Here is a 12,368-nt window from a genome sequence, read left to right as displayed (position 1 = left end):
CATTAAAATCTACAACATTTACCTTAGCAGCTCGAGCAAATACAGAAGCTTTCCGCAGCGAACAAGGGATAGAACAGGGCATAATCATAGCGTTCAAAATACCGTCTCTAGCCTGATAGACACCACCTAGTACGACATACTGTTCGCTTGGTTTCCCTACAATTTTCGTATCCAATAATATGTTGCCACAAAATTTAGTCTCCATTGCAGCCCGTACACTTGTGATACCATACAATGTACTATGCCCTACAAAACTAACCTGTTCTAGACGAACTTCATCATCAATGGAACAATGAGATGGTATTTCGGTGGCAAGGTTAAAGAACTGCAACTTAGTCGCATCCTTAAATACCACAATATGAGGCTGCTCCGAAAACGTTTGGCCAATGAGCATCGGTTTTTCGAGTAAGCAGTCGTCCACAATCTTACACACCACAACAGCATCTACGTCATCGATCGATAACTTAAGTAACACTGAACCTAAGGACTGAACAATTCCATTTCCGAAACCTTTCATCATTGATGGTATTCCGTCATGTTCGACTCCTAATTTGCCAAAACTAGTTTCTCTGATTAAAGAAACCTCACTGCCTAAATCTACGAACGCTTCCAGAAAAACGCCATTGACTAGTACGCGTTTTATGTACTTGGCACTAGGATTCGAATTTGATATGCACATTGTTTTCGGTACATTATTTAGTTTTGTAGTTGAATTTTCGGGTTTTGATTGACAACTTTCAGTTTTGTGTCCTATTTTGTGACAGGTATTACATTTGAGTATTGGCTTGGGGCACTTCAGGTAAGGGTGCCCTTTCTCCTTACAATTGTAACAAAACAACGAACTATTACCGCCTGCCGTACTGTTAGTTCTATTTTGTTGATTAGTGTCAGCTGAACTAGAGTGGTCAGAGGTTTTGTTTCTAGCAGTATTTTGATTGAAGTTGTCCTTATTGCTTAGTAAAAACTGTAGAAGTTGGTCAGGTTCTGAGCATCGCAAAGCTAAGGCACTAGATTTGGCCGTCCTATCTGTGAGACCATGGATGATACAGTCGACGGCACGTTTACCACTGATTTCACACTGATTGAGTAGGGCAAGTTTCTCATAAAAATAATTTTCAATTGGTTCACTAAACCTACTCCTCCGTCTCAACATGTCCTCCAAGGACTGGCCATAATTTTGTTCGCACGGGAAAGCTTTCAATAGTTTATCTTGCCACTCTGTCCATGAATAAAGAATTGTAGTTAGACTTTGGTACCAAGTTTTGGCCAGTCCTTGCAGTTTCTGCATGGAGAAATGGATTGTAGTTCTTTCGTCCCAGCCGTAAACAGAAGCACATTCATTCACCTTTTTTAACCATGCGTCCATTCTTTGATTTTTTGTGGAAGGATCAAATTCCGGTAAAATATTTTTATAGTCAAGTTTATTGTTTAAATGTGCTTTCTGTTCAAACGACTGTGACGATTTATCATTTTTAAATGACTGAATTATTTTGTAAATATCTCTAGTACTGAAGGAAGGGCTACATGACCTTGAACGTCGCCCCACGCTAGCGTCGCGGCCTTGTTGATCCCGCTGCTGGTGTCGCGAAGGCCTCCTGTCGCTCTGCCGCGGCTCGTAGTCGGCATCGTGCTGACGACGCTCGTAATCGTCGCGGCGCAATTCGCGACGCACGGAGTCTTCGCGCCGCCATCCGCGTCGCTCGGAGTCACCACGCTGTTCACGATGGTCGGAGTTGGCACGCGGACTGCGATGAGACATCCGCAGCTGCTGCTTGGTACGACTCATCCGTAGTTCTGCGTCACGCTCCCCTTGAAGCACGTGTTCCATGCGATGAAGTCGCTGTCGCTGTCGCTCCAAATCTTGTTCTCGCTCCCTCAGCGATCGATTTCCGCTACTACGACGGCTACGGCTGCGTGAGCGCCTCACACCGCTCTGCTCACGATGAGGCGTTGTTAGACGCCGATGATCATCTTTACGGCCCTTGGAAAGATCCATCCTTTCTGCAACTCACAACAATTTACGGTTTTATTTTCGTCCATTATATTTACCACACCATGTTGTATTTATAATTTGTGCTAATAAATGCTAAAGGTGTTTGAGAAATTTCAATTTACACATACCATCCTTAATATTAGGACTAGGGTGGTTACTATTATGAAAGAAGGTGATAAATTTACTGCTAATTATACCGGATAAACCGCCCCATGAGGTATGAATACATTGGAAAATTTTAATTTATTTCATTGTGACCTTCTACCACTCATATATATATAATTAGGTGACAATCATGTTCTATGTTTAAAATTAATTAGATCAACCAAACAAAAAAACTTTTCAGCTTTATAATATTAGTGTAGATCCTCGATAATATAAAAACAAATTCCAACAAATCTATTTTTTTTATATATATCACACTATTTATTTGCTATTTACAGTTTTTGACTATGGATACTTACGCAGTTTTACGCCGGTGATACCACTTCTGAGATATAACAGGTTATATCGAATCAAACTCCACACTGTACTTAAATTACACTGTTTATTTTTCCAATCGATATTGTTTTACACAAGTTATAACACCTAGGTGATATTAATCAACAGTACTTTTAATAACTCTCCGCACTATTCAAAAATAATATCAATCCCGCCCAAAAATTGGTTGACCCGCCAACAGCCAACAAAAAAACGTTCCGTCATCGGAAAGTAGTCAAATTAACATCTTTCAATCTTTATAATTCGTATTAAAAATAAATAAAACCTTACAGTAGTCAAATTAACATCTTTCAATCTTTATAATTCGTATTAAAAATAAATAAAACCTTACAGTAGTCAAATTAACAACTTTCAATCTTTATAATTCGTATTAAAAATAAATAAAACCTTACATGATAATACTTGTAATTATAGGTTAATCAAATTTTTGACTAGATCAATTCATTTCAACAAGGATGCTAAATTGAAGCGAATTTAATTTACTCACTATCAAAATTTTGTATCTTTTTCATGACTTTTGCGAAACCAACCTAGGTTCAACGGAGTTTCGACTCTTCATCAAATAAACCGAACTTAACACTCAATAATACCTTTGAACTTTCATATATCTAACAATTTATATCTTGAACTTTCACTGCCTACACTTTCCACATGCATCACTGTACACAGGCTACCCGCATAGACTCCAAACATTCATACGTCCTCATCAGTACTCACGACAAATAGTTGCTTCAAACTTTTCTGTCATTGCAAATACTTTAGGAATTCCTCAGTATATCCCAGTTTTCAGCGTTTGACGTCCCACAATAGTCTACCACAGAAATAGAAGTAAATAACATACGAGGTGTCACTAACACGAACCCGTGTCACTCTTAATGAGGCTTGTAATGTATGTAACATTGTAAGTAGCACAAGAAATCCAATTCTGCGAGGAAATTGGATATTATCATGCGAGTATTCTTCACCTTGTAAATATGTGCTTTGCAGCGTAATTCAATTTATTTTATAAATTGGGCAAGTGGACCATGCTGCCTATACATAATTCAATAGTAGTAATCTTAGACCAGCGAAGCTGACATGTGACTGAATTGTGTCAAATAAGTTCTAAGGGTCATTGGGTGAGTACATCCAAAATAATTTATAATGAAATAGGAATCATTTGGTACTATATTATTAGCATATCGTACTTACGGAGAACAACGACTTTCCTATCTGACGTAAAACTAAAAGTAAAAAAATATTTCACTGAACTCCAAGATAAAAGTTTTAGGGTTCAAAATAACTAAAGGAAGATCTCTTCACATTCTTTATAATACCCAAGTGACCTGAAGGAAAAAAATAGGGCACTGTCTAGGCTTTTGAGGAACATTCCTAAACCGTTCGAGTTCGAAGGCGAATGGTACGTAACGATATAAAAACTTTTTTATGTTTGTTATCCGTGTAAGCACTATATTTTTAGTATCGCCCTTTCTGTTGTCAGTGTTGATAGTATGTCGTGTAAGCGGCTTTTAGGTTTTAGGTTATGGGAAAATCATAACCTGGAACATCGAAAGTAAATGTTGAAAACGTTGTTCATCCACGAACGCTTGTTCTGAAATTGGGTGTGTTTGTGGCAGTGACTTGTAAAGTTCCTTTCTGCGGTAGGTGGCTTGCTTTCTTTCAGTTTCTGAATACTTCGATTTTCGAATGTCATAAAACAAGTTTTTGATGTACCTGCAGGACTACACTTTATTTAGTCCTATATTGTCAACCACAAGGTTAAGGCAACTGTCAATAGATAAAATAATTTTGTTTGTCTCTTAAATATCATCTACCTGTATGTAGCGTAGCGGATAGATGAATAAATTTACTTTCAATCCACCTTGTAATAACCATTGTAAAAAATCGTTGAAAAGCTTAATTAAAAATACCCGTGTAGGCTGGCCTTGGTGTTAACCTTCGTTTGTTTTAAATAATTTTCATAAACAAACCGAACAAAGGTCTGATTAAACGAACGAAATTCACCTGTCTAAATGTTTAGTCATAACGGAAAAAATATTTAAGTTCAGTCGACAGCTTTCATCTTTATTTTTCTCCTACTTTACAAGGAAATAACTTGTAGTGGCTTCTTTCTGTTCCAAGAGTATTTTCGTGGTCTTTATCCACAATATTTTTTCTAAAGTAAGGAAGTTGATAATAAACAGTAAGATCGTCCCGTTTTTTTAAAATTTTTGCTTAAGTCTGGTAGCAGTAAACTTAGCAGATAGGTTTCAATTAAAATACAGGACGTAAAATGAAATAGAATCAAAAATATTATTTACATTACAGTTATTTAGCTTAATATATTTTATCCTACGTTAAAAGTAAAAACAGATATCCATGATTTTTTGAACCTAGATAATATAGCCATAATGTATCTTAAACATGAAGCGCTAAATTCCTTAATATAAACTTCAATTAATATAGGTAATATTCAGATTTCTGTTGCAATATTCACGGTCGCTTTACAGAACTTACAGAACGTTTGTGATTTACTTAGTTCAGTGAATTTGGACTCGATATTTATGTTACAGCTTTGATTAAGTTGAAGTTACCAAAACCATCGATATTACTGTGTGTATAGTATAGTATAACTCTTAAGAGCGGTCTGTTGCAATTGTGGATAAGCGTCTCGTTCTAACCACGTAATATATCCGATTATTTAACGTGGTAAGTTACAAATAGTGCGTGTTGAGTTGAGTAATAAAATATCCACTTCCTCCCTCGAGGAGGTGGGTGTCCATGAGGATTTCCCCTTATAACCTAAAAAGGATAAATTTTAGATATTCGTTGAAGGAATGACTGAATGGACTAGGTGTCTGGATTATGACTGGATAGGCTCAATTCCAAATTTAACCAAAATTTCGTTGTTTTTATTTCTTAAAGTGATTTCGTATTTTTTTTTCAGTAATTTCGTTCGACTTGTAGGAACCCCTATTCAAAAATCGTACCGTACGCAACCGAGATCCATTAATCTTTTTATAGGTACATCGCGTTCGAAGTAAGTATACATAAGTTGATGGGATCTTGGCCAATGTCAATGAATTTAATTCGATTTTGGGCGACCGTAATAAGAAGTGTTTATGCACACTCACATTTTAGTAGCCTTCCGCACAGCATTTCCTTATCGGCATTTATAAATGTACGATAAATGGGAACAGATAAAATTCGAACGAAAATGTAAGAATTGTGATTTGGTTCGTATATTTGCTTTAACGAATAATAAAAACCAATAGATAAAATTATTAAGTTAAAGAAAATCAAATTCGCTACCAAATTAGTCACTTGCCAAATATAGGGTCTAAAGCAAACAAATTTAATAGGTAGATATATTATGGCCGGCAAACTACAACAGTTTATGAATATCGGTTTACAAGCTATAAATAATATTCAGCGGGTTTGACGATATTAATATTAAGCAATTTTAAAAGATAACTTGTATTTTTTTTCATTTACTCTCTTTAATACTATCTTATTGCATTTTGTGACCTTAAATGTTATGTATGTACGCCTGATAGTGTTAAAAAATACTTTACTAACTGTACTGAGTATAAAATTTTTTGTATTAAATTACACAGCAATCAATTGCTACTCCCATACATATTATACAAACAATAAATGTACGGTAATATTTAAATATAGCGCTATATAATTTTGTCTCCATTTAATAATTGATACAGCTCAAATTAAGCTTGACACTGGCCACTCAAAGTTGTAAATTATAGGTGACGAAATATAGACCCGGTGTTTATTTAATCAATAGAATAACATTCAACAAACAATCATTAAAATCGTTACGTAAAGTCCATATGTTATGTTCATAAAATAATTGTGATAGGGATAGACACATAGCATAGGCTACTGTTGTCACTAGCACGCGCAAAGCGGCGAGCAAAAATCCAGTCATTTGTGATTTATAGTTTCAGGGAGATTAATGAAATAAAACTTCGTAAAACTTACTACTTTATAGTTATTTCCGTATTGGTTAGACATTTGACCGAAGGTTTATTTTTTTCCTTTATATACTCGTATTTAGAAAATTTTAACAAGAAAACTTCTGAGAAATTTTGAACACCTGTTTTTCAGCTCAGAAATGTCTCGAAAAAACAATTAATATGCTTTTCTAAAAAAATGTTTCCCAGCTATGGGACAAACTTTTTCTACTATTAAGTAATTCATTTTACACTATGAAGAATAAACGGCTCAAAGTGTTCTTTGCTATAAATTCATCACAACCAGAATTACGTTTATCACAGTACTAAGTGTTGCCCGCGGGCCCGCGCGCTACATATAGAAAATGATCCCTCGGTAATATAAAATAGGGATAAAAACTATTATTTGTGTCCCGGTTATAAACTATCTGTGAACCAAGTTTTGCTTAAATCCGTTCTGTGGTTTTTGCGTGAAAGAGGAACAATCATCCATACGTACAATTTTTTTCGTTTACAATACGTGTATTAGTAGGATTGTTGCGAGATTAATTTGCACATGACCGGTTATATTTATACAATATATAAAGAGTACAACGACATTGACCATCGCCGTTTTTCTCTAACAAAACACAGCAGAGCTTTTATGCATACAAATAAGTCAGTATTTAAGAAATTAACGTGATTACTTTCTCAGTGCACTGTCTCAGACAGCACTAATAACAAAGACAAGCAATTGCTTTGAGATGCTAATTTTAATATGGAGTCGTTTTAACGTAGACATTTAATGCATAAAGTAGTTTTCAACTTATAATTTTCTGTACGTATCAATGAATTTCTCTTAATTATTCATACGTTTTATTATATGCAACTATAATGAACTTGTGAACCCCTGATGCAAGAATTATGTTTCTTAAATGATAAGTCCTCTCCACTCACATTTATAATTTTTATCTTTGCTGTGCCCGACACAGTCGTGGACCCTCCACGATTGTTACCTATCAAAAAATGTTTACCACCTAAGCCTACATTGTGGCATGCAATAAAGAATTGAATTGAATTGAATTGGTATTATAAGTTGACGTATATCTCTCCGTCAGTATGGGTTGAGGCATTTTAATACAGTTTGTTTGCTTTAAAGGTGAATGATGTGTGCGTGTTCTTAGAGATGTTTATTTAAAATTGTTCGAACCATTTCAAAGTTGGGATGTGAAAGATTTTACTGTTCGAGTTTTTTAATTTTATTTATTCAGGTAATTGTCAACTTAAATTAAACATTATAATAATTATTAAATTAGGAAACGATATGCTAGTTACGACTAAATCGCGATAATAAAATTTGATTAAGCTTAAAATTTCACTAGAAATTCATTAGAAAATTAGTGTAAGAAATTAATTGTAATGTTTTTATTTACCAAACATCGTATGTTATTAATAATAGCTAAACGATTTAGCGAATAATTCTCACAATATTTTGTTTTCGTTCTGACGAATTACTTCACCTGTTGCACTGAGGTAACAAATTTATTTCGGACCTTTATTTTAGTCAAAACAATTTTACGAACAAATCGATGAATTTTCCAATACACGTGTTTCGTGAAACTTCCAAATAACAGCGTGTTATTTATTAATTACCCATAATAATTCGTGATACGTGAACGTAAATATCAGTCATTTGAGAGTGAGTTTGTGAGTTGTTATAGAAAGTCTTTGAATTATTCAATTTAATTCTATGTTCATTCATTCATTTTAGTCTTAGGCTAACAAGTTAGTGTTTAAATCACTTCTGGACAAATATTTTCAGAAAATGTGGGATATTTTTGTATTATCAACATATTTGTGGTATTCGTAAACCATAAGTATTACATGAAAGTAATAATTTTAGAAGGTGGGAATTAATTGAAAACAAAACAGGGTTCTTTGCACAGGTATCGTAATTAATGATTTGTTAGATAATAGCCTTTATGAAAGTGTACCAAAATGTATATACCTATAGAATGTTTGTATTTTTTCGATTTCAGGAAAACGTTTTACAAAGAGCGTTTTGCAGAAGAGCCTATACCTACGACTCGATAACAGAATCCATTTTACAGAAGCGTCGCGCGTACCGATAATATTTTTCATGCAAATATAAAAACTCTTTGGAATCAACCGCCCCAAGCCAATAAAAGTATTATCTGGTTTAAGAATTGACGTTTATGAGCCCGTGTGTCAAACTTTCTTTATTCACTTTTGGCCCAGAATCTGTCAAATATGTATATCGATTTCTCGTAAATTTTCGCCTGCGTGGTTAAGAAGATTAATAAGTTTTTTCTGTTAAGATTTACACGCAAATTCGCACTGTTTTTGTAATATATTTCAATGACCTTTCTAACACTGAAATATTTTTCACCTCGGACTTGTAACTGAGATAACGCGTTCATCAAACAAATAAACTAAATCTTTATATTTTTTACAGATTGTAGACATTTAACACTTAACTACGAGTCATGTAAAGGAGACATTGAATATAATACATATTATTTTAAAGGGTGGGTGAAACTAATGGAATTAAAAAAATATTAATTCATGCGGAGACATTTATGATTTAGAATTTTAACGATTAATAAATTGTATTAATTTAGGATCTGATTCAGCTACAAACATGCCCAAAGAGTGTATTGTCAAGCAGTACAGGTACTTCAAAACATTTGTACTTGAAAAACATCTATAAATAAATGAAAACATAATGTAAACCAATTCACAAAACAATCACACCTGTTATCAAAACACACAGAAAACTCATTCAGCAATCAAAGACATTAATTTTCAAAATTGTACCAATTATTTACTCCATAAAATATTTCAAGCACAATTACAGCAACCATACTTATATAACTAACAATTATAACATTAATTTGGATCAAATTTTGAACGTAATTAAAATGATTGCTTTCAATTTGTTACCTCATATTAACACATGAGATTTAGGTTACCAAAGTTTAACTTGCTGTCAGGAGATTAATATCATGTTTTCACAGTAAAACAATTACCCTGTGGTACATTAGAACAACATCGTTTAATTAAAATCATTTGATAATTTGTATGGCCTTGTAACATAGTGGTATAGTTACTGGTTTCAAAATAGATGCTTGTTCGAATTGTTTTGTTAGAGTGACAAGCACGAGAAGTGGCTTTTATCAAACAAAGCTTTTCCTGAAAATAGAAATTCTAAAGAAATGTACCTAACATTTTAGCATTTTAAATAATAATGAAACTGACGTAAAATGATGTTCCAATAATCATGAATACAGTGTATTTAATATAACTGTAACCTATATTGAATTCTCTTCTAGAATTTAATCCTGGCCTGCCATGAAGAGTAAAAAATGACGGTATATTATGTGAATAGAATAGAAATAAATCTATTTACGTGAAAATACATTTATGAAAAGCGTTATACAATTATTATAATGGTTCCTTTAAATAAACAAATTAAAAATTCAACTAAAATTGCTAAGCGGTTTCAAATTAATTTACTAAGAGGTCAGGACAATTTGATGAGAACTTTTAATTGTAATTAAAATTGTATACCTGTTAAACAAAGATCATTATAACATCGACTCAGGGATTGTTCAATAACAATTTATAGTTAGCACCTTCAAAGTAAAAAATAGCGTAATTTTTTCTTAACGACCAGTTGAAAGTGGTTGACGATTCAGTAAGTACTAGCTGTTGCCCGCGACTTCTTCCGTGGTTAGAAGATATAAGTTAGGAATTTTTGATCGGAAGCCCTCGAAGATGAATAATTTTCCCGATTTTTTTCCACATTTTTCATTGTATCTTCGCTCCTATTCGTCACAGCGTGATAGAGTATAACCTAAAACCTTCCTCGATGAATGGTCTATTCAACACAAAAATAATTTGAACCTGTAGTTCCTGAGATTAGCGCGTTCAAACAAACAAACAAACTCTTCAGCTTTATATATTAAGTATAGATTTGACAAAATGACGATCAAAATGAAGGACGAAACCAGTAACATCTTCACTTTTCATTATATACTTGAAACTGTCGATAAACAAATGTATTTTTCGAATATTTCGAATGCCATACAACACATGGGATGATTCGACAAGCGTCACATAACCGACACTCAATTACACACATTCTTGCGCCATCTTGCCAAGGGAAAACATGGAGAAAACTATAGAACGTCACGTACACGATGTGCGTATTAATAAAGTCACTGCGTTTTATTATATTTCTTTCACGTTTTTCTATTTTCTGCTCATGAAATGGAAATCGATTGTGAAGGTGTTTTAATTGAATATTGATATTTTCAAAATTTGTTGTTATTGCCGCAGCAAAAATACATAGTACCTATATTAAAATCTGTAAATAGATACGGATGGAATGGCAACGGAGTCGTAGCTACCATCTGGGTATTGGACACTTGGATTGAAAGCAAGTCAAAAATACCACATCTTTCAAAGTATTATATTTTGAAAATTATTTTATAAATAATTTATGGATCTCCGTATCTCAGAGTTAAATTCCTAACTCAGTTTTATTACTCGTTCCTTCCTTTTGGTTTTAATCTTGTCAATATTTAAGTTACAAACCGTTATAACTTCCTTTGCTCGAGAGTAACTTTTGTTGTTTTCATTGAAATTATTCTCTAAGATTAGAATAGGATCGGTTAGGATTAAAACGTTTTTGACTTTTTTGTAATCATATTTTAAGTTAAAAGATAGAGACAAGATTATTGTCAATACATTTTAAATTGCTTGTAATATGTTTTTAACGACTTTAAATCCTTATTAATTCTGTCATTACGAAATCCAAGTAAGGCGCTTTTGAAATTAAATAATATAAAAAAAAAATAGTATGTCGTATCATCTTCATGCACTCCTTTTTATTAAGTTAAGAACCTTACAATATTGAATTAGTTTATAGATCTAAATTATGTTCACAATATGATCGGATGAGCACAATATCGAAGGTGATAAATCAAAACTAGGCATTCTAAATTGAATTTCATGTTTCCGTCCCTTCGTCTTGTGATACAGAACCATTGTGTAGTTTATCTTAAGGTATCATTGAAATTAATATCATCGAGTGATGTTACACGTTATGTAGTATGTTGTAGTAAATTATATTTGTTGCGTAGGTGTAGAATTTACTAACTTGATACTAAAACAAAATTTCCGCTTAATTAAATCCGTTCCTGGAACACTAAGAATTCGTCTAAACTACGATAATTAACTATACCAAGCTAAAGTTACGAACAATATTTACCGAATACAACGAAAATATGCTAATAAATAAAATTCTGCAATATTTGCTGCTAAATTGCTTCAATTACTATGTAAGATAATATTATGGAAACATATTTTGCAATAACATTTACTACTATGTACAGTTAAGATTTATAACAGTAATTGCGTTTAATATGTTCATATGAATAGAAATAAATCTGTAATCTAATATGGTAAGCTTATATTAAAGTCGTTACTATTGCAATAATATTTTATGTAATAACACATAATACAATATTACCATATAATATATCTAAATAGTTTTTAATAAACACAGAAATCTTCTATTGACGCCATAAAGGATATAAAGCAAAGAGGTCTGTAGGGTACATCATCTATACATATGCTAAAGATTTTTGAAGAATGAGGCAATTTTTTTGTTTGTTTGTCTGTATGTTAGTGTGGTTATTAATTCATCCGATTCGATTTCAGTTGTCTCTGTTTTTTTGTAGCATGCTTTACTTATCATTTAGTGTTTATTTCGTGTCGATCGGTTAACATAAAAGAGTTTTGCCAATTAAGATAATCACGTGGAACATATCCAGGAAATCCTTGTCGCTTTTCCTGGCGTACGAAATCATTGGCATCGCTAGTTGCTTAAAAAGGAAATTCACGTATTTTTTCTCTCC

Source organism: Trichoplusia ni, chromosome 8 (assembly GCF_003590095.1).
Source record: "Trichoplusia ni isolate ovarian cell line Hi5 chromosome 8, tn1, whole genome shotgun sequence".
In the NCBI taxonomy this organism is placed as follows: Eukaryota; Metazoa; Arthropoda; class Insecta; order Lepidoptera; family Noctuidae; genus Trichoplusia; species Trichoplusia ni.
The sequence above is the reverse complement of the archived record's forward strand: the minus strand, read 5'-3'. Positions refer to the sequence as shown.